Source organism: Lithobates pipiens, unplaced genomic scaffold (assembly GCF_037356315.1).
Source record: "Lithobates pipiens isolate NorthernLeopardFrog02 unplaced genomic scaffold, aLitPip1_a1.2 Scaffold_22, whole genome shotgun sequence".
Classification (NCBI taxonomy): domain Eukaryota; kingdom Metazoa; phylum Chordata; class Amphibia; order Anura; family Ranidae; genus Lithobates; species Lithobates pipiens.
Genome location: NW_027507784.1, coordinates 67,133,905 through 67,156,233, shown reverse-complemented (window position 1 = coordinate 67,156,233; position 22,329 = coordinate 67,133,905). Strand labels below are relative to the sequence as shown.

At 42.6% G+C, this 22,329-nt stretch overlaps 1 protein-coding gene across 1 annotated transcript in view; it reads left to right on the top strand.

Annotated features, from left to right (window-relative positions):
• The window catches only part of KIF5C (kinesin family member 5C), a 107,709-nt gene extending 97,660 nt beyond the window's left edge, over positions 1-10,049 (top strand). Inside the window, exon 26 of the mRNA XM_077447730.1 lies at positions 4,768-10,049. The gene's annotated coding sequence lies outside the window, so the exon portion shown is untranslated. The remainder of the gene's footprint in view (positions 1-4,767) is intronic.
• Positions 10,050-22,329: the final 12,280 nt, after the last annotated feature.

The following is a 22,329-nucleotide window of genomic DNA, read 5'->3' as shown; positions in this document are numbered from 1 at the left end:
ATATGTGTACCCATCGGTGTCCCCTATCAGTGACCGTCGGTGCAGCCCCATCAGTGAAGGAGAAAATGTACTTATTTACAAAAAAACAACAAAAAAACAAAAAAAAAAACGATTTTTCACCAAAATTTTCAGTTTTTTTTTTTTTTTTTTTCTACTTGTTTAGCAGAAAATAAAAATCCCAGAGGTTATCGAATACCACCAAAAGAAAGCTCTATTTGGTGGAACAAAATTATAAAAATTTAGTTTGGGTACAATGTAGCATGACCGTGCAATTGTCTGTCATTCAAAGTACGACAGGGCTGAAAATTGGTCTGGGCAGGAAGTGTATAAATGCCCGGTATTGAAGTGGTTAAAACCCTGGTGTGTAGTTGTATTTTGCAGCACATATCTGTGTTGGTTTTTAGACTTCATGCAGCTCTCCCTATTTGTTGAGGCTTGTATCAAAACCGTCTCATAGGCTATCCAATATCATTTGTGTAAGCAACATCTGCAAAATGCAGGAAAATGACATTTTATATGATTGCTGGAAGGGATTTTTGATCTTCTTTCTGGGCTTTCCGCTAAACCCAAATACGGATTTATTTCATGTTTGAAAGCATAAAAACTGTAGTCCTCAGGAGTGAGTGTGCCTCTCATAACAAGCTTGGTCCCTCTGGTGTAATAGGAAAAGATTCACTTCCCCAGCATCTGTATAGACATGCAAGAGCAAGGCTCCTTGTGTGCAGATAATGGCTGGGGATGCCTGCAATTTGCATTCAAACCCTATACAGACATTTTCATTGTTGCAGGGAAAAATCATAGCTAAAACAAATATGCTTGAACTCAAATCCTATTTAAAAAAATAAATATAATATATATATTATTTTTTATTATTTAAATGGAAACTAAACTGTAAGTGGGTTTCAAAATGTATCAACGGGAAGCTAAAGTTGACAATGTAAAGCCTTTTTTTATATTTCTAAATGCAGCTTTCCTTTGATAGAATTTGTAATCTAATTTATAATTTTTCTAGTGGTCAATTTGTTTTGAGCCTCTAAGGTTTAGGCTAGCGGTGTGGTTTTGGGTATTTTTTTTTTTTATTTTTTTTTTTATTCCAGTTGGCTCCAGATCATCAGCATACCTTAATCCACCACATTTGGATATTTTCTTGAATTGTAGCTTTCCATAGATATACATTTTAGGAAATGAAGTTTAATGACATTTTAATTTACTTTTTAAAGCTGTAGCATTTATTATCATTTTTTTGTTAATGCAAAATTGTTTCTGAAGGGTCCTCTAGATGTCAGCTCTAACTGAATGAAATTCTTGCTAATGCACTTTTTTTTAATTTTTTTTTTATTCATTTATTGTTATTTAAGACCATTCTCATGTACACAAATAGGCCTGTTGCAGCAGGCGCCTGTTAAATTTCAGGCAAGTTTTCACAACTTAAAAAGACCAAAACTGCAGTGAGTGGGGAAAAAGGTCTGGGGGTCGATAAGTGGAGGCAGATAAGGCAAAGCAGAAGGCTTGAGAAGTTGAGGTTGGGATGGGGAGGAAATGTTTTTTAACCTAGTTTTGTTGCTTTAGCGCTGCTGGTCTTCTGCAGCCTGTTTACAATTACTTCATGTCTTGCCTGCCATTTCTCGGGGTGGGTTTTCTAATGGTGACAATAGTGGACTAATAGTGGAGCTACAGTGCTCAGCATAAATGAGTACATCCCAACAGATTTGTCAGAAAACCTTTTACTTTCCTTTCAGAATCAACATTTTCTATGGGACACTATTCTACTCCCACCAATGCGGGCCATTGATTGCAACCAACCTTTGTTAACTTTCACACACAAAGTATTTTTCTTAACAAATTCATTCAAGACCATGTTGCAAAAATGAATACACCCCAATGAAAGTCTTAGGCTCGGTTCACGCTTGTGCGATGCGGGAACCCTGCAAATCAACTGTGGGTTCCCGCATCACACCCAAATCGCATGGCAGCTCACACTGCACTATGCGAACTACTGGGAGTGTCAATACAATGTTAACCCCCCTAGCGGTAATCCCGAGTCTGACTCTGGTTGGGAATTTTCTAGCAGGAGCGGTAACCCCGAGCCAGACTCGGGTTTGCACCGCTGGATGCAGGGGAGGACACAGTGAGACTTACCTTGTCCCCTGGATCCAGCGATGTCCCCATGCGCTGTGTGATCGAGCTGTCCTCCGCTCGATTCACAGTGCCTAATGCCGCCGAGCTCCGTTCCCTGCGACGTTACGACGCACGGGAGGGGAGAACGGCGGCAAATTCAAAAAAGTAAAAACACACAAAACACACACAGCACTGTAATCTTACAGATTACAGTGCTGTATTAAAAATTACACACCCCCTTTGTCCCTAGTGGTCTGTGCAGTGCCCTGCATGCACTTTTATATTATAAATACAGTTTTTTCTGCCTGGAATTTGGAGATTGTCCATAGCAACCAAAAAGTGTACCTTTTTCAGTGTTTTAGGATTTGATTACATTATTGAATAATTTTTATTATTCTTTATTATATTATAAACTTTATCATACCTGGGATGTCTGCTAGACTCTGGTTTGAAGAGATTTAATAGCGTTATTCCTAAAAATTACAGGACTACAAAATAAAACGCCAGATTTCCATGCAAAATAATTGTACCGCTTTCAGCACCTAATTCCAGACTGAATAATACTGCCGGGGAGGTTAATAACACTCCCAAATCGGCTTGCATATCTCTCTGTGAACTGACAGTTCGAACACCCATGTGATCCGATTCTGATGCGGACCACAAGAGGATCCTGTGCGAGTTTGGTCCGGATGCGATATCGGCCATACTATCTGTATAGTACAGACATTGCATGTGATTTACAGTGCGAATCACATGCGTTCTCGCCGAACACACTGGTTTGAATCGGCACTTGGGAGCAAAGCTAAATTTTAGACCACAAAATTCTAAATAACAAGAATTCAACTACAGGTGAGTCTAATTATTCATTAATCAGGTAACAAAGAAAACCTCTTCCCATTGCATGCTGTCAGCAATGGCACCACATGGAAGAGAAATGTCATAAGGAGAAAGAAAATGTATTTCTTTACACAAGAAAGGTGAAGTCTACAAGAAGATCAGCAAAGCCTTACTTATCAGTCACAATACTGGAGCAAAAGTGATACAAAAATGTAACAAAGATGGAACTGCAACCATCTCACAGACGTCCAGGCCGTCCACGGACATGAACTCCTTGCCCGGAGCCTCTTCTGATCAGAAGGGTTGAAGGAAATCACCATGCAAGTTCACTGCAGTTAGCTAAAGTAGAACGCAAAACTGGGGAGATTGTTTCTCGTGATACAATACGACATACACTACAGAGACATGGCATGAAAGAAGCTACTAAAGCTCATGCACAAAAAAAGCCCACCTAGAATTTGCCAGGGCCCATGCTAAAAAAGAACAAGACTACTGGGGCTCTGTACTCTGGAGTGAGGAGACCAAGATAAATGTTTTTGCACCTGATGGCTTCAGAAGTGTATGGTGTCACAAAGCTGAAGAGTACAAAGAAAAATGCATGGTGACTACAGTGAAACATGGTGGTGGAAGTGTCCTCCTGTGGGGCTGAATGAGTGTTGCTGGTGTCAGGGAGCTGCATTTTTTTTTTTTTGATAGTATCATGCATTCAGAGGTACTGCTCTATGTTGAAAGAGATCCTACCATCACTCTGTTCCCATGGTCATCGTGCACTTTTCCAACATGACAATGATTCAAACACATATCTGAGGCCAGTGTTGCATTTCTGACGAACAGGGTGAAAGTGATTCAGTGGCCAAGTATCTCTTCCAGTGGCGGCCCATCCATTAGAGCTGCCCCCCCCCCCCATCTGACCCCTGATCTACTGCCCCCCCCTCCCCCGGCCAATCAGGAAGTGGGTCCTGAAACCCATCACCCGATTGGCTGAAAGGACAGGCGATCCTATTGGATGTCTAGGAGGAGGGAAGAGACGCAAAGGAGGAGATGCCCGCCCTGTCGCCTATAGGAGTGACCGAACACAAGACCCCCAGAGTGACCCGACCGAGCGGGACCGGGGGGGGGGGGGGGGGGGGGTTCACACCAGCTGCCGCTAATGTTTCCTGATCAAAACCCAGCCCAATACCTATGGGGAATTCTGCATAGACAAGTTGAGCATCACTCTCCACCCAGCATCCAGACACTAAAAGAGGTTGTTCTTCTTCAATGGAAAAAGATAGATGTTGCAATGTGTCGCCAACTTGTTCATTCCATCCCTAGAAGACTTGGTGCTGTCCTTAGAAAACATGGAGATCATACAAAATACTAGTTTGTCAAAATTTTGGAAATTGTTCTTGTGTTCATTGAGATATTGATTAAAATTTTACTTTACTTTAAAAAAGGGATGTACTCCATTTATGCAGAGCACTTTATATATTGTGTTGGACTGTAGTCTCCATCATAAGTCTGTGTACCTGGGTTGATGGTGCAGGAGCACAACTGGGAGAGGGGGACAGAGCGTTGTCACCCTAAAACATACTGCTTTAATTACATTAACATGGTAATGCTTAAATATGAATCTAGTGGTTGGGTGTACATATACTTTAACCGTCAAGTGTTCAGTGTGCCGATTTATAAACTGCAGGGTAATAAGTTGTGGCTTATTTACCGCTGAAGTCGGAACCCTGACTAAAAGTGAGGCTTTTTCTAGACAAAGGGGGATTTTATCCATGGTGACTTTAGTACTGAAGTTTTTTATTTTTATTTTTTTCCTTACAGATTAGGAATCCATTGCTAAGCATGTGGTGCCACCAACCTCACGCTCGTACACATGTCGTTGCACCTTTTCTGAGCTCTCTACAATCATAAAACCAGCCCCGACTCGCCTTATTTCAGCTTCATGGAAACCATCAATGTACAGAATCGTTACAAAGAAAATGTACAGAGTCATGTTTATCTCAGCTTGTGTTGTATGGAACATATCCTTTATGGAAATCTAACTACCGCTGCGATATTTGGCGAACAACTGCACCTCCATTTTGGTATTGTCATCGCGTTCCGCTGATTTACCTCCTTTCATAAATTCTCTGGGGTTTGTATTTCCGAACTCCCCAGGAGAGCGGCTGGCTAGGACTCGGTCCATTGCTTTATTACGCGGTACACCCCTCTTCCCCTAGCTGCTGTTTTGTAGTACTGAATAGAAATCAAATTTTTCCATCAACATTTTATTAGGTATTTTACTTGATTAAAACATTTGAGTGTAAGGTAGGCAAGTCTTTAATAAAACCCAGGCTGTGGGGATGCTTGGCATGACTGCAACCTGTTCCAACATGGCTGCCCTCTGGCCAGTTTCACCATTGCTGAATTTACCCTTTCAACAGCTGATTGCAGCAGTCTGACCAAATCGTTTCCTCTCCATCAGCAAAGCTATAAGGCAGTGGGGGCTGTACACTGTACTCTGAAAGTAGGACGAGGGTGGCGGAGATAAAGCAATGAGACTACATCTGCGTATTTGGACCTGGTGTCTCGAAAACCGTACCATTCTAGAAAGGATTCCCATACAACACACAATTACAGCGGATGCATTTTTCAAAGCACATTGCAAAAAGAATTGAATGTATTCAACAGGCCTTTCCTATCAGCCAGAACGGCCACCATCGTGATAAGCTCAGCTCCATTACATTGTATCAAGATGAATTTTTATGCCTTCTTCTAACCCTTATGTGCCAGTTTTAAACCGGTTTTCCTCAAGGATTACTGCCAGCGGGCAGTCCTCAAAACAGAAAATGTATTTCTTTATTCACCAAATCGTATAAGACTGATTTTACTTTTTTTTTTCATTTTTTTTTTTTTTTCATTGCTAGAGATTTAAACTATTTATGAAGAGTAGAGAACGAATCAGCTAACAGGCCTGTAATGTACATTTTATGTGTATACAATATCCCCATGTGTTCTTGTGTGACCATTTTTTTTCCCCCCTTTTTTCTACTTCATTTGTTGTCTTTTTGATGTTTATTTATTCTGCAATAGCAGCCTTATCGCCGCCATTGTTGCTTGACCAGGTTGCCTAAGTCCTGCATTGGGTACCAGAGGAAGTGATGCCGTGAATTATATTTAAGATATGTGCAGTGGAGGTATAGTGTAGAGATAAAATTGTATGGACTTCTCCAATGTGGATAGAATGGACTTTGTTCTTGCAGGGTCTTTACGCAGGACCAACGGGTCTTTGGTCATGATTTGACTACTGCTGGCCTTGCATTGTCATTGCATTCAACAAAATGAACCAACAGTTTTATGAGAGAGGTTCTTTGTTTCCTAATTGATTGGGAAGACCCTCAAACTACACAGTGAATCGGCTTTTATTTGGTCCCAACGTTTGCAGTGAGTGGTCAGTAGTAGGACTCTGCTGAATCCTTGGCCCTTTCTTTGCTCTGTATTTTGCTATAGACAGTATGTGCCCTCTAGTGCTTCAGTCCTCAAGTACCCCCAACCAGTGTTTAATTTTTGTCAATGAAAATAACACTATTTTAGTTGACTAAAATTAAAACCACCCAGATGGCTAAAATAGAACTAAAACGGCAATTTTAAAAAGACTATGGCTAAATCAAAATTTTACGTCAAAATCAACACTGGTTATGTATCACAACAGCTAAATCTGTGTCTGTAGTACGTGTGCAAACCTCAAAGTGGAACTTCAGTAATTTTTTAAACTTTGCATCTATTAACTCTTCTGCCCTTGTCATTTTAACTTTGGATAGTAAAACATTTTTTTTTTCTCTGCCAGTAAATACCTTATACAGCCCACTTCCTGTTTCTTGTCTGGTCATTAGCCCAGGCTTATGACATCATGTTAAGCTCTCTCTCTCCTGAGAGTTTGCCAGGAAGGAAGGGGGGTGAGTCATAAGAGGGCCAATGAGAGATGCAGAGCTGGAGGTGTGCCTCTGTGTAAATCCAGGAAGTGAACAGGCAGCTGCTTCAGCTGCCCACAGTTAAAATGGATGCCGCCAGACTCGGTCAAGGCAGAATTATACAGCATATTTGGAAAGTACTGAATCGCAGTATCTATAAAATAATATTTAAAGTGGTTGCAGGGAAGCTTTAGAATGGCAAAGATGTTTTGATTTCAAATTATGTGAGTAGACTGCAGTTCCTCTTTAATACCATAAATTATAACATGTTTGCTTTTTTTTTTTTTTTTTTACTCCGCATAGGAGTTTGGAAATTTATAGAAAAATGCTTAAATAATACATTACAATTTTAACCCCTTGGTGCTGGCTGTTGGCCCTGTTAAGGAGTTTGCTATGCTGGGAGACAAGGCGGGGCTTACGGTCATGTGACAGCCAATCACGGCAGCTACATGGCTATAAGCCTCACCCTGCTTCCAGGCATAGCAAACCCCTTAAAGGGCAGCGTCAGCCAGCGCCAAGGGTTAAAATTGTAATGCATTATTCACATCACATGTTCAGGGAAAACTCGCGATTGCAAGCAGCGCGGCACGCGCTCTCGGCACAGCACTGTTGGTGCTACTACACACAAATATGCAGCGGCTTGGCGCCAAGGCCCATCAGTCGAGAGGCCACGTATCTGCATGTAGTCGGGGCCGTCAGATTAACTAAGCCCATTCGATTTTAGTCTACTAAAATATGACTAAAAAAATCACATTTTAGTCGAAAGACTATGACTAAAACTGCATCAATATTTGTTGTCAAAATAATACTGCCCCCAACAGGCTATGTTTTTGGGGATTTTCCCTAATAATAAAGCTGTTAAATTGAAGCTCCAGTGCAGGATGAAAGAAAACCTGACAGCCTGACTTGTTGGGTGTACTTGAGGACTGAGGTTAGAAACCAATGCTCTAGTTCAGGGATGTGCAATTTAGCGGACCTCTAGCTGTTGCAAAACTACAAGTCCCATCATGCCTCTGCCTCTGGGTGTAATGCTTGTGGCTGTCAGTCTTGCTATGCCTCATGGGACTTGTAGTTCTGCAAAAGCTGGAGGTCCGCTAATTGCATATCCCTGCTCTAGTAGATTACGCCATAGAAAAATGTGGAGAACCGCCACTAGTTACAGCCATAACTCTCTGTCTGGGGACAGTATTGAAGACCTCATGAGACCATACTATGACCTGATAACCCAGAATGGAGCAATCTTATTTTGATTGTGTTGAGCAGTAATTTCAGCCAGTAAGACTTCAGCCTAGCCATTGGGTCTCCTGGAGGTGGTCTGTGTCATCCATGGCAACTAGATGCTGTTGCACTTGAAGGGCCATTTCACACAAAGGGAATCTTTAAAATGAAGCTGTTATTTGTTCTAATGGAAGTTGCTCCCAGCATTGAAAGAATAATAATGTGCCTTTTAGAAATTTCAAGAAAATTAGGTCTTCTCCTTAACTGCCAATCAGATCTTTATTTGTATTTTCTCTCTGGCCTTGGATAAATGTAATCTACAATCTGATTGGTTGCAGTGAGGCCACCTGTTTTTAATAGATGCTAATTGAACAATGTCCTTGTGCCCCCCTAAGTGTGTCTTGTTGGACAGATGGACTCTGGCTGTATTGTTGCCGTTAACTGATCAGCCAGTCAGATTTTCAGGCACAAAATAAAACCGGTCAGAGGCAAGAGAGCGGCAAGCTCAAAAGAAGCATAATTGCCACTAACTGATCAGATTCTTGCATCATTACCTAGTGCGGTGGCTATGGAGGACATTTTGGGAGACGGCTCTTTCTGCAGACAATTTTGGCCAAGCCCCAGTAAAACTGCTCAATATATAAAAAATGTTCCCCCTGCTTGAATATTTGTTTTTCTACTTTATTTTTATTTTTTTAGTGATATCCACTATGACCAACTCTGCACACTTTTGGTGTTTATAGGGTTAACAAATAATTTTTTTTTTTTTATCATAGGAATTGCTGCTTAGGGCCCAACTCGCATCTATCAAAACCTGAATTATGAGGCCCTTTTGTTTAGGAAGGGGAAAGAACTGTTTTTAGGTGCAGACTTTCTTCCAGCGCGATTTATGACCTTGGTCCCAATTGTCATAATTGCTATAACATTGCAGATATGCGAACCATAATGAATGCTGCTTAGTTATGTGGTCTCTTCACAGATGGGCATTAGATGTGTTCCCTGGGCTTGGTTGGGCAACATTTATCTGGTTCATTTGTTGGCCTTCCTATGATGGAAATGCAAAGGTACCATGCAAGTGCTTCTTCCCTATTGATGTATAGTTAATGCAAAAAAAAGTATGCAAAAAATAAAAAAATATAAACTAATTTAAAAACTTTGGATCCGCTTACATTTTTTTTCTTTTTGTAATGTTGGATACTGGTAAGCTAGGTGCAGTTTATTAAATGTAAAGACTGGATTTTGTCTTAAAAATATTTGCAGGCCCCTTTTTAATATCCCCTTTCTATGGCCCACTTATGCACTTAAGCGGCAAAGGTTAAGACCGGTGCTACCAAGGTTTTTGCGGCAGGTTTCTCGCATAGTACTTAATACCTCTTTTTTTTTTTTTTCTTATTTATTTATTTAGATCTTGCTGTTTATACTTTGCAAACCTTCTTTTTTTCTATTTAATATTCCTAAACCAGTTTTTTTTTTTTTTTTTTTTTTTTTTGTCTTTTGAATCAATTATTTTTTATTTATTTTTTGTTCTTCCACCAATGTTTCCATGTTCATGTTCACTGTTGGAGAATAGAACAAGCTTTTGTAGAGCTGTATATGTTGCATTGTGGCGTGTGTAATGTGTATCTGTATCGTAGCATCCATTTTAGGAGAGAAAAAGAAGTCTAAGTCGATTTTTTTTCTTTCTTTTATTTTTTTCTGATCTGGAAGATTAATTCGAAAACAGACATAACCATAAGAGACTTTTTTTCTTTTGCTTCTGCCAATGGACTGATCTGTTACATACTTCAAAGGGATCTGACGGTGAAGAGTCTTTCCGGAATCCCCCAGGACATGGTCTCCAGCTCTAGCTATGACAGATGTATGATACACTGGCAGATTGCATGGTATTTTATCTAAAAATGTCAAACTACAAAAATAAAATTGAATTACAGTTTATGTCCTGGTTTGAGTAATTTATTTTGGTGAAATTCCTTTCCTGTGTAAATTATAGTGTACTTTTCCTACATGGTAATTCAAAGTAACTTCAGGAAAAAAGTTAATAATTTGTGTTAAATTAATTTACCCTGTAGAAGATCTGTGCATTAAAAGTTGAACTCTGGGTAAAGCTAGAAATGTAAACTGTGCCTATGCCGTGTCCTGAAAAATCTAAATTTTTGCCTTGAATTTCTCCTATAAAATAGCAGTGCATATTCTTGCACCTAGGTACTCCTGTGCTTTGATCCTCAATGCTGTATCTGTAGCATGAGATATAAGGCAGTGGTCTCCACACTGTGACCCCCAAATGCTAGATGCAGCCCTTTGCTTGCATTTATCAGACCCTTGGGGTGCACTATTCCTCCCATTGATAGGAGGCATTATTCTCCTACTGACACTGAGATACTGTTCCTCCCACTGACACCAGCAGGGAGCATAAGTCTTCCCACTGATACAACAGTGGGGCACAAGAATTCCTCCCACTGGCCCCCAGCAGTGGGGCACAAGAATTCCTCCCACTGGCCCCCAGCAATGGGGCACAAGAATTCCTCCCACTGGCCCCCAGCAGTGGGGCACAAGAATTCCTCCCACTGGCCCCCAGCAGTGGGGCACAATAATTCCTCCCACTGGCTCCCAGCAGTGGGGCACAATAATTCCTCCCACTGGCTCCCAGCAGTTGGGCACAAGAATTCCTCCCACTGGCTCCCAGCAGTTGGGCACAAGAATTCCTCCCACTGGCTCCCAGCAGTTGGGCACAAGAATTCCTCCCACTGGCTCCCAGCAGTTGGGCACAAGAATTCCTCCCACTGGCCCCCAGCAGTGGGGCACAAGAATTCCTCCCACTGGCCCCCAGCAGTGGGGCACAAGAATTCCTCCCACTGGCCCCCAGCAGTTGGGCACAAGAATTCCTCCCACTGGCTCCCAGCAGTTGGGCACAAGAATTCCTCCCACTGGCTCCCAGCAGTTGGGCACAAGAATTCCTCCCACTGGCTCCCAGCAGTTGGGCACAAGAATTCCTCCCACTGGCTCCCAGCAGTTGGGCACAAGAATTCCTCCCACTGGCTCCCAGCAGTGGGGCACAAGAATTCCTCCCATTGGCTCCCAGCAGTGGGGCACAAGAATTCCTCCCATTGGCTCCAACAGTTACATAGGTTAAAAAAAAAGACATAAGTCCATATAGTTCAACCTATAGAGGGGGGGGGGGAATAAATAAAAATACACTCCTATACCCACAGTTGATCTAGAGCAGGCATGTCCAAAGTCCGGCCCGCGGGCCAATCGCGGCCCGCAGTCCGGTTTTGAACGGCCCGCCTGGTGTGCTGCGGGATCAGGGCTGTCAAATGAGCCGATCCCCGGCACTGTGTGAAGCTCCGTCGGCTTCAAAAGTGAAAGTAAAGTGCAGAGGAGTGTGCTGTGCTCTCTGCTTCCCCCTACAGTGCAGTACCCGGCTGAATGAGGAAATGGAATGGAAAGGTACTGTACTACAAGCTAGATTCGTTTTAAAAAGGCTTTATTTATGTGTATGTGTGTGTGTGTGTGCATGTGTGTGTGTGTGTGCATGTGTGTCTGTATGTATGTATGTGTGTGCATGTGTGTCTGTATGTGTGCATGTGCATGTCTGTCTGTATGTGTATGTGTGTGCATGTGTGTCTGTATGTGTGCATGTGCATGTCTGTCTGTATGTGTATGTGTGCATGTGTGTCTGTATGTGTGCATGTCTGTCTGTGTGTGTGTGTGTGTGCATGTCTGTCTGTATGTGTGTGTGTGCATGTCTGTATGTATGTATGTATGTGTGTATGTGTGTGCATGTCTGTCTGTATGCATGTGTGTGCATGTGTGTCTGTATGTATGTATGTATGTATGTATGTGTGCATGTGTGTGTGTGCATGTGTATCTGTATGTATGTGTGTCTGTATGTATGTGTGTCTGTGCATGTGTGTGCATGTCTGTATGTATGTGTGTGCATGTGTGTCTATATGTGTGTGTGTGTGTGTGTGCATGTCTGTCTGTATGTGTGTGTATGTGTGTCTGTATGTGCATGTGTGTCTGTGTGTGTGTGCGTGTGTGTGTGTGTCTGTGCATGTATGATTGCATGTGTGTGTGTCCATGTATGTCTGTATGTATGCGTATGTGCATGTGTGTCTGTATGTATGTGCGTGTATGTCTGTCTGTATGTATGTATGTGTGTGCATGTATGTGTGTGCAGCATGTGTGTCTGTATGTATCTGTGTGCATGTATGTGTGTGTGTGTATATGCATGTCTGTATGTGCGTGTATGTATGTGCGTGTATGTCTGTATGTATGTATGTATGTGCCTGTATGTATGTATGTACGTGTGTGCATGTGTCTGTATGTGTGTGTGTGCATGTGTCTGTATGTATGTAAGTATATGCATGTGTCTGTATGTGTATGCATGTGTCTGTATGTGTGTATGTCTGTGTGTATGTGTATGCATGTGTGTTACTTTTAATCCAGACCCCCCCCCCCCCATTCTTGTACCATCAGAACTGCTTTTGTGGTGCTTGTGTGTGTGATAGCAGCCAGGACTGCTGCTCCTCTGAAAAGCAATCCATATACAGATCGCTTTTCAGAGGCATTTGAAAGGTGGTAAAGAGGCATTATGTTGCCTCCTCACCACCTGTTTTAAGCCCGTAAATGTAGCATCACTATACCGCACAGGTAGTTGCAGTGCAGGCCCATTCACCCTGAGCATACCTCCAGCTGCAGCCACAGCATGTGTACACCCCCAGCTGCTCCCTCTGCAGCTAAAGGGGGAGAAGTTGGGGGTGGTAAAAACAGCTTAACCATGTAGTTTTACTGCCCCTCCAATAAGCCCTTGGCTCACATCTGCATGGCTGCATGCTGTGTGTAGGGCAGCCCATGCATTTCAATGGGCTTCCATACCCACAAAAATGCAGGGAAAGAAGTCCCAGAGCTTTTTTTTTTTTTTTATTGCGCTGCACCAAAAGCACCCCATGTTTCCAATGTGTGGGGTACCATTAAGACTTAACGGTACCCCTAAAGAACAGAGCATTCGTCTGTGTGTCGGGCAAACGAGCGCGACAAAGGCACAAGAATTTTTGTTGGGCCAGGTATGAGTGCTCGAATGACCGAATTTTAATGGTTCAAAGAATGTCAGGCAAAATGGTCGGCCCTCACACATGTTCACTTCATCGAATCTGGCCCTCTTTGAAAAAAGTTTGGACACCCCTGATCTAGAGGAAGGGAAAAAAAAAACCCCAGCAAAGCATGATCAAATTTGCTCCAGCAGAGGAAAGAAAATCCTTCCTGATCCCCCAAGAGTCAATACGATATTTCCTTGATCAACTTTACTTATAAATGTTAATATCCAGTTAGAATATGTACATTTAGGAAAGAGACAGTGGGGTATAACAATTCCTCCCACTGGCTCCAACAGTGGAGATTCGGTGATGCCACAACTACTGTTCACTGTTCTCCATGCTAGAGAGCAAGCTGTACCTGAGGACCTGCAGTGTTGGGGTCTCCCTGATTTTTTTTTTTCATCATTTTTTGGAATTGTCCTTGCTCTCTATCCTGCCGCTTCTTTTAAATATTCCCCCACCAGTCATGGGGGAGGAGGGGCAGCTCTGACACGAGGAAGCATAGCTCCGCTCCTCTGCCAAGGTGACTACCTCCATTCAGCAATGAAATGCAGGACAAATCAAGGAAAATGAGAAGCAAAGAGCAAAAGTAATTGTTTTATGTCATAAAAACGATAGCTGCTACCGTCTCATCTCAGAAATTGATGCCCTTTACATTCAGCAGTGGAAGGGAAGTCTGGGCATATACTGTGTGAACTGATGGGTGGAAAGGCACAACCCCCCCTCCACATAAGCAGAGGAACAAAGAAACTTGCAAAGCTGTAGTTTGAATAGACAAGCTCTCTGCCTAAGGATTTCTAAGCTCCCTCCCTGACACAAATTTCCAGCTGCTTTTTATCTTGTGTGTCAGAGAGCTTGTCAGAAGTGGAGCAGCAGAAAGACACGGCACTTAGAGCTTTGGAGAGAGGTAAGTAAACACTACAGATATATTGTATGTGCCCAGATTTCATAAATGGGGTTTACAACTACATAAAGTGGAAAAGATGCCATTTTACTCATTTTATGGTCAACAAATATGCAGGTCAGTGATGGAAACTACGTCTGTACATGTGGGACTCGTGAGACCTGGTTATCGACGCATTTCTGAGAGATTGCTTTCCTTCCTTAGGATTAGACATGCTGGGTCTACTGGTCCTCTCCCAAATGCCTGGAATGAGCCCTTTACATGTTTGTCAGCCATCCTTTGAGAATCTTTATAGAGAAAGGACTTTTATCTTGCACAGCAACTGTGTCATAGAATTAGCCTTGCATTGCAAGGATGTATTAGAGATAAATACTATAAATGGGAAAAAATAAAATAAAAATTACGTTGAAATAAACTATTTACTCTTTTATTAAAAAAGTAAATTTAATAATTTTAGTTCAATAGATTTTTACTAGGTTTTGATATTAAACCGAACAAAACCAGTTGTTACAATAGTTTCCATCAAAGAAGGAAAAATTGCCATAATTTCATCTTGAGTGAAGTCCAATGTAGATAACTTTTCTCTCTGTATTCTATCCACATCTCAGAAAATACAAATAAAAGGATCTAACAAGTCTATTCAAAAACCTTGATTACTAACACAAGATAGCAAATCAAACTGATTATTGAACATTTGAGTTTCAAACCAGTACCCACTGACGGTCACTTGGTAGGCTATGTAAGGGAGGGAGCAGCTAGCTGAGACCTAGTTTTACCATAAAACATTTCCCAAAGGGCCCACCTATTGAGGAATTTGGAGATGTTGCCCTCCTTGTATGCCATAATCTGTTCATAGCCATATATTTCTTCAAGAAGTCTAACAACCGCTCCAAGATTAGGCGCCATTGGAGACTTCCATTTACGCAACAATGTTAAATGTGCTGCAAACATCAATTGCATACTGTAAATATAGTAATGTAAGGATTTTATTTTCCACACTATAGCACATTTTGTGCACTCCTTGCATTATATTAATCCTCATGAAGCCTGAACTTCTAGAGGACAATCGCGAGACCATATTCCAAAAGCTGCACACAAGGGCAGAACAATAGCATGTGACCTAAGGTGCCCACCTGACTGCATCCCCTCCTTGCATTCCCTCCTGGCAAATTTGGATATTGTGTAGGGTGAGTTACCAACCCAGGTGTATGTTTTGCACGATTTCCCAGTGTGTAGAGCATTTTGAAAATGCAAGATTATTTTGAATGTTTTTTGCCACTGTTGGCCAGAATTTGCTTGTGTTTAGGTCAGTTTCCCATTTAGAGGGGGTTTGGGTTTATCAAAAACCAGTAAATTCCAATGAGCTGTAAAAGAAAGATCTCCCTTTCATGTTGGTATTAAGGGAATTCCAATCATTTCAGATGACGCTAGGTAGATGGAGATCAGGGCGTGGTTTATTACGTAGGTAGGGAGCTATTTAGACATGAGTCATCAAGTCTCTCTCTGATAGAGAAAGAGGAGGAAACCCTTTCAAAGGAGTCATTTCCAATTTTTAATGATATCCAATAGCCAAAGGTTTCCCCTCCCATTGTTGAATCACTAATTCTAAAAAAATCCAAAAGGTGGCAAATACATTCATTCTTGGTACTGCATTCTCCAAATATACCATAATATTGCCAAGCTAAAAGATGCTGTAATCATTGAGTACTGAAATGTATCATATAGGCTGGTTATAGATCTAGATGGCAGCATAGAATGTAGACTACTCATATGCATGTCAGCAAATTGTGACGTTCTGTAAATAAACCCTCTATGAAAACATGCCTGCCATAGGGGAAACATATAAAGCCAAAATTTCGGACTTGATACTCCCACTGAAGTCTAATTTTTCCAGGACTTGAGCTTGAAAACCCCAGTATATACGGTCAAAGTCCAGATAGCAAGAATAACACACCATTGTGGCAATGTTGAATTGTAAAGTCTTGTTAACCTACTGCACATTTTCACTGGCAAGTTTACATCTACAGAGCACTTGACGTTCTAGTTGCCACTTTTCCAATTTGTAGCATGAAAATTCTCCAGCAGTAGCAAAGTTGCAGTAGTGAGTCTACAGCATGAAAATTCTGCCACGGTGACCCCTGTGGTGGGATGACTATTGCATAACATAACAACCAGAACTTGCAGCAAACTTGCAGAATGTTTGCAAAGAAAGTTTATCTGGAGTCATGCAAGGTGGACTTGCTGCAATTGTGCAACAAATGTATAAAGCCTGGCAAGTCTACCAGTAGCTTAGCAAGTCATTTTCAAACTTGCAGCTCCATTGGCTGCCACTTAAATAGCAAGCAATCAGCTTCTAACCTCAGCTTGTTCAATTAAGCTTTGGAAATAAAACCTGGACGCTGATTGGTTTCTATGCAGAAGTGCATCTGATTTTGCACTCTTCAGCTTTAGTAAATAAACCCCAATATTGCGGCATCTGTTTGCTCTGATTTCTGTGCGAGCCCCCCTATCGTGGTAACAAAAAAGCCTGATCAGACCATTTTATGTTACGGATTATGGATTTGCTCACTTGTCAAAATGTATCAACCAGAAAAAAAAAAACAATCTGGAGTACGTAAGGTGAACGTGAGGAGTAAAAAGGCAATAGTGCCTGAGTGCTGGCATCTCCAGATGTTGTATAAGTTGGAGGTGTTGATAAAGTGAGCTAATGTAGGTCTATGGAGATGCTTGCAAAATGGATTAGAGATATCTAACAGCTTGTCAGGTACAGCATTAAAATCACTGCAGAGAATAGAAGAACCTTTTGTACATAATTTAAACTTTCTGACACATATTTTTCAAACCAAAAATGTATTTGATGTTCGGTAGGTGTACGTTGACCAGTGTGATTGAACCCACAGATGAGGATAATCTACCCATGTCATCCGTGATGGATGATATACATTTGAAGGCTGGCGTAATTCTTAATCGCTATAGCCATACCTCATGTGGCGCATTTGTAAAAAAGATGTGAGGGGACTGAGCTGCAGCACGGTGGCCAACACCATACAGTGGTTTAACAGGACAGGTTCCACTCAGAACAGGCCTAGCCATGGTTGACCTAAGAAGAGTGCACGTGCTCAGTGTCATATCCAGAAGTTGTCTTTGGGAAATAGACATATGAGTGCTGCCAGCATTGCTGCAGTGGTTGTGTGTGGGGGGGGGGGGGGGGGGGGATGTCAGCCTGTCAGTGCTCAGATCATACGCTGCACACTGCATCAAATTTGGTCTGCATGGCTGTCATTCCAGAAGGAAGCCTCTTCTAAAGAGGATGCACAAGAAAGCCTGCAAACAGTTTGCTGAAGACAAGCAGACTAAGGACATGGATTACTGGAACCATGACCTGTGGTCTGATGAGACCAAGATAAATTTTGGTGTCAAACGTGTGTGGCAGCAAGTACAAAGACAAGTGTCTTGCCTACAGTCAAGCATAGTGGTGGGAGTGTCGTGCTGCATGAGTGTTGCCGGCACTGGGCAGCAAGAGTTCATTGAGGGAACCATGAATGCCAACATGTACTGTGACATACTGAAGCAGAGCATGATCCTCTCCCTTCGGAGACTGGGCCGCAGGGCAGTGTTCCAACAGAACGACCCCAACACACACCTCCAAGAGGACCACTGCCTTCTCAAAGAAGGTAAAGGTGATGGACTGGCCAAGCATGTCTGCAGACCTAAACTCTATTGCGCATCTGTGGGGCATCCTCAAATGGAAGGTGGAGGAGTGTAAGGTTTCTAACATCCACAAACTCTGTGATGTCGTCATGGAGGAGTACAAGAGGACTCCAGTGGCAACCTTTGAAGCTCTGGTGAACTCCATGCCCAAGAGGGTTAAGGCAGTGCTGGAAAATAATGGTGGTCACACAAAATATTGACACTTTGGGCCCAATTTGAACATTTTTACTTAGGGGCTTACTCACTTTTGTTGCCAGCGGTTTAGACATTAATGGCGGTGTGTTGAGTTATTTGGAAAAATGTGAGGGGTGTACTCACTTTTGATATGTAGGTCTGAGTTGTAGATGGCAACATGTTGATTATCAGGTTTATTACTGCTATTATTCTTAACCTTATCTTTAATCTTTAGTTCTGTCCTGTCTAAACTCATTTCCCTAGCATTCTGTGTTAGGAATTCTTCAGGGTCCCCTTCCTGTATGAATTGCTATGTCAGTCTGAATCCTGCATATAATGATTCGCCTTGTAACAGTTTTTACTTTATCTTCTGCGTTGAGTCTTTAGAATGTTACATAACCATCTTTTTTAAATTGCAGTTATCAGACAAAATTAAATTCTTCCTATCTACTGGTTTATAAAATATTTTTCTATGAATAAAAATATATATAGTATGTGATAAGGGGGTGCCAGCCCAAATAAAATGTAATGTGGCGCTGGCCCCGAGAGTAATGCCGCTTACACGCGGCCGGGCTTTCCGGCAGACTAGGTCCAAAGGGATTAGTCCGTTGGCCAATCTGATCGTATGTGGGCTAGTTTAAAAAAAAAATCAGATGGACCTAAAAATGGAACATGTTTCAAATCTATCCGACGGACTCAATTCTGACGGACTAAAATCGGGAAAACCATTTGTCTGTGTGCTGGTCCATCGGACCAGCAATACGACGCAAGGAAAGCTATTGGCTACTGGCTATTGAACTTCCTTGTTTACTACCATTTACGTTATCCCGTTCAAAACGAATGCATCATTCACACAACCTCCCTACACTTTTTCCTATTCCCCTCTACTGGCATATATAGTCTTATAAAGAGGTAGGGCTTTGTTTATTAGAGCCTTCCAGGCCGTGATGGTTGGGGAAAGTAAAGTGACATATTTAACACTGAATTTACTTGACACCTACGCAACTTGGCACTTTGCCTCTGCTCTGGCACTAATGAACCATCTGATCACTATTTTAAAGATATACTCTAAAGCAGTGGTCTCCAAACTCCAGCCCTTTGCTTGCTTTTATCCGGCCCTTGGGGCCATAATTCCCCCCCACTGACACCAATGAAGGGACAGAATTCCTCCCACTAATGCCAATGCTGGAGCACAATTTTTGCCACTGACCCAAACAATGGGGCCTATGACACCAATGAAGGGGCGCAATTCTACTAATATCAATGCTGGGGCACAATTTTTCCCAATGACACCCAATGATGGGACACTATTCCTCTTAATGAGACCAACAATGGGGCTCAATGACATTAACAAAGGGGCACCATTCCCCCAACTAACACCAACGATTTTTTATTTTTTTTCTTTACTGACATCAGGGCCTTCTCTACTCCCAATTATCACATTCTGGCCCCCCCAAAGTCTGAAAGATGGTAAACTGGCCCTTTGTTTAGAAAGTTTGGAGACCCCCGTTCTAAAGGTTTGTCAGGTGTATTTTATCCACTGTAGTTAAATTGTTTATGTAGCGGGGTTGCAGATTTCCCCCCCCCCCCCCCCGGGGACAGCAGATAAGAGAAACGGGCGGGGGGGGGCAATGGAGCGGCTATGCTGTGGGTGAAGCTGCGGGCTCCTCTCCTGCCCGCCACTTGCTCTGTTCCTTCCCTCGATGGAGTCCGCGGGGCTGATGACTGACCACAGCACTGTGAGGAGAGCTGTGGGCTGTCACTGTCACCTTCCCCCACTCGCCTCCCCCTAAGCCCGATCGAAGCTCACACCGCCACAACAGGAGACAGAAGCTGCTCTGCTACAGTAAAACAGAGCATCTGTTAGTGTCTCCTTATTCACCTCCCCTAAAAAAGATGTTGCCCCGAGAAACTGAAATGTAGTACCCAGAGATGGAAAAGTCAGACAGCCTCCAGGGCCCTGTAGAGGGAGCTCTGCACCTTAGAACCTTAATGGGCAAATGCAGTAGCTGATCCTGAACAGGGTAGGCTGGAAAAGCTGTCTAGCTGCTGGGTGATCACCTGAGAGAATGAGCCTAACCAGTGATAACAACGCCCGGTCCCTATGAAACTGGTGTGAGGGGGCAATGAGCCTATTAGGAAGTGCACAGTAGGGAGAAGCTATCAGCTGCAGGATAACAAGTCTCTCTGTGAGATGGATATGCACCCTGAATCGTCCCACACAGTGCTGGGGGGGGGGGGACCCAATGCAATCCCCACAATTGGGATACAGACAGTCAGAGTCACAAGAAAAGTGCAGCCAGGAGGCTGAGGGGAGCCAAGAACAATGTCATCCACACAGTCCGCCACCGTTCAGCCCAGGGATCCTAATCAGCGACCAAATGCCACCCAGCCCAGACACATACCGCTTCAGGGATTGCAACATCTGTCCAGGTCGGCTGCTGCCCAGTATCCTTGTCTATTTTAGCTCCCAGTCATCTTGATTGGCCATCAGGGGGGATCCTGTGCCTTACTACATCGCTAAGAGTGGCAGCAGCCTGAACCAGCATCTGGGATTACCGTTGTGTGATCACACAACATCCATCCTTCTTAACACAGTATAGACACTGCATACAGACACCAGTTTCCCTTTCTAGTGTCACAGGATGCTTGTTTGCAGCTGCCATCTTTAGCAGTTTGTCCTTATGAATCTCTAACAGAATATTCTAGATGATTACTGCGCCACGCATGCTTGTTTAAACCTACTCTTAAATCAAGGGCCCCACCGTTTGCTAGCAGAAGACACTAGTACTCTTCACCCCAGGACCTGTAATACCACGGAACTGTTTGCTGCAACTGTTCAACCCATTTTTTATGTTTATTTCTCAACGATGTTTGGGGCCCAGAAAGAGTGTTAAAAATAGCGCCTGCAAACCACCCTAAAACAGCTGCTCAATTCGCTCCAGTGTGAAGGCCGAGGGCTTTCACAATGGAGAGGGGTGCTGGCAGGGCGCCATAAAAAGTCCTGCCAGCAGCTTCTTTGGAGCGGTGAACTCACCGCTCCTCTCTGTTGACATCAATGGGGCAGCGCTGCTATGCTGCTGGCAAAACACTGCTGCGGCTGCATTTTGGGGGTGGATCTAACCCTTTTTAGGCCTCTAGTGGAGGGTTAAAACCACCCCACTAGTGGCCGACTAGTGCCACTAAAACAGCATTAAAGCAGCGCCACTTTACCGCTGATGCCCAGGGCAGCATAGTGTGAAAGGGCTCTTAAGGCGAGCTCAAGAGTCTTTTTTTTTTTTTCTTGATTTTTGGAGTACAAGACCAGGCTTGGTAGGTCATTAGGGGGAAAGATCAACAGCATGAAACCGACAGTATAGGTCCTATTTAATTTTACCATGACACAGTGCAATTACCTATTCATTTCTGTTATTCAATAAAAAAAAACATTTGTTTCGCTTTCAGAAGGATCATTATAATTTGTGTTGAAAATCACTTTTAAGCCCTTGTCTTTAGTGTAGTAAGACTACTTTCACCTCTATTGAGCACTTTCTTTATCACCCCTGAATGTCATGTTGATTGATGGCTGTGAGTTTACCTAATTTCCCTTTTTCTGGATCACTGGGAACAAGTAAAATGTAACTGTTTCCATGTTAACTCTTCCTGTTTTTCTCCTTCCCTAAACTGCTCTGCTGGACTGTAAAAGTGAACCCGTGTTTAAAGTGTGTTTCCACGTCGCCATTCAAATAGCATAACGTAAAAATAATATAATTAAAAATTATAGCTTACTTTTTTTTGTAGATGCTTAATTCTGGACCCTCCAACAAGTAAAAATTTAAGGTAGTTTTCTTTGTTTATGTTTAGCCACAAATACCCCTATCTGTACTGTATAGGCAGCTCTTTGTTACCAATCATAACTAGTTTTGAAGGCTGTCTATTCTAACAATGGGTTAAAGGTGTAGACGCTGGGCTTCTTGCATTGTATATTAATGAGGACAGACTTGGCAAAGGCTCACTCTAAACCAGGGTATACACGTATTGTAGCAGGAAGCGCAGACATTTTGGTATGTTTGTACCCTTTCAACAAAAGGGCCATTAGGAACATTGGTTGAAAATAGGCACTTGTAGTTTCCACCAGGGACACATATGATGAGTTGACCACAATAAGGAAAGAATTGTCACCATAACCGAAAGTGCCTGAACGATGACCGTCAAAGCAGGATCACCAGGTATTTAAAGCAGTTGTTCACTTTGGGGAAAAAATGAAAAGTCAGCAGCTACAAATCCTGTAGCTGCTGACTTTGAATAAAATTACATTTGCCTGTGCGGGGATCCAGTGCCATCCTTACTC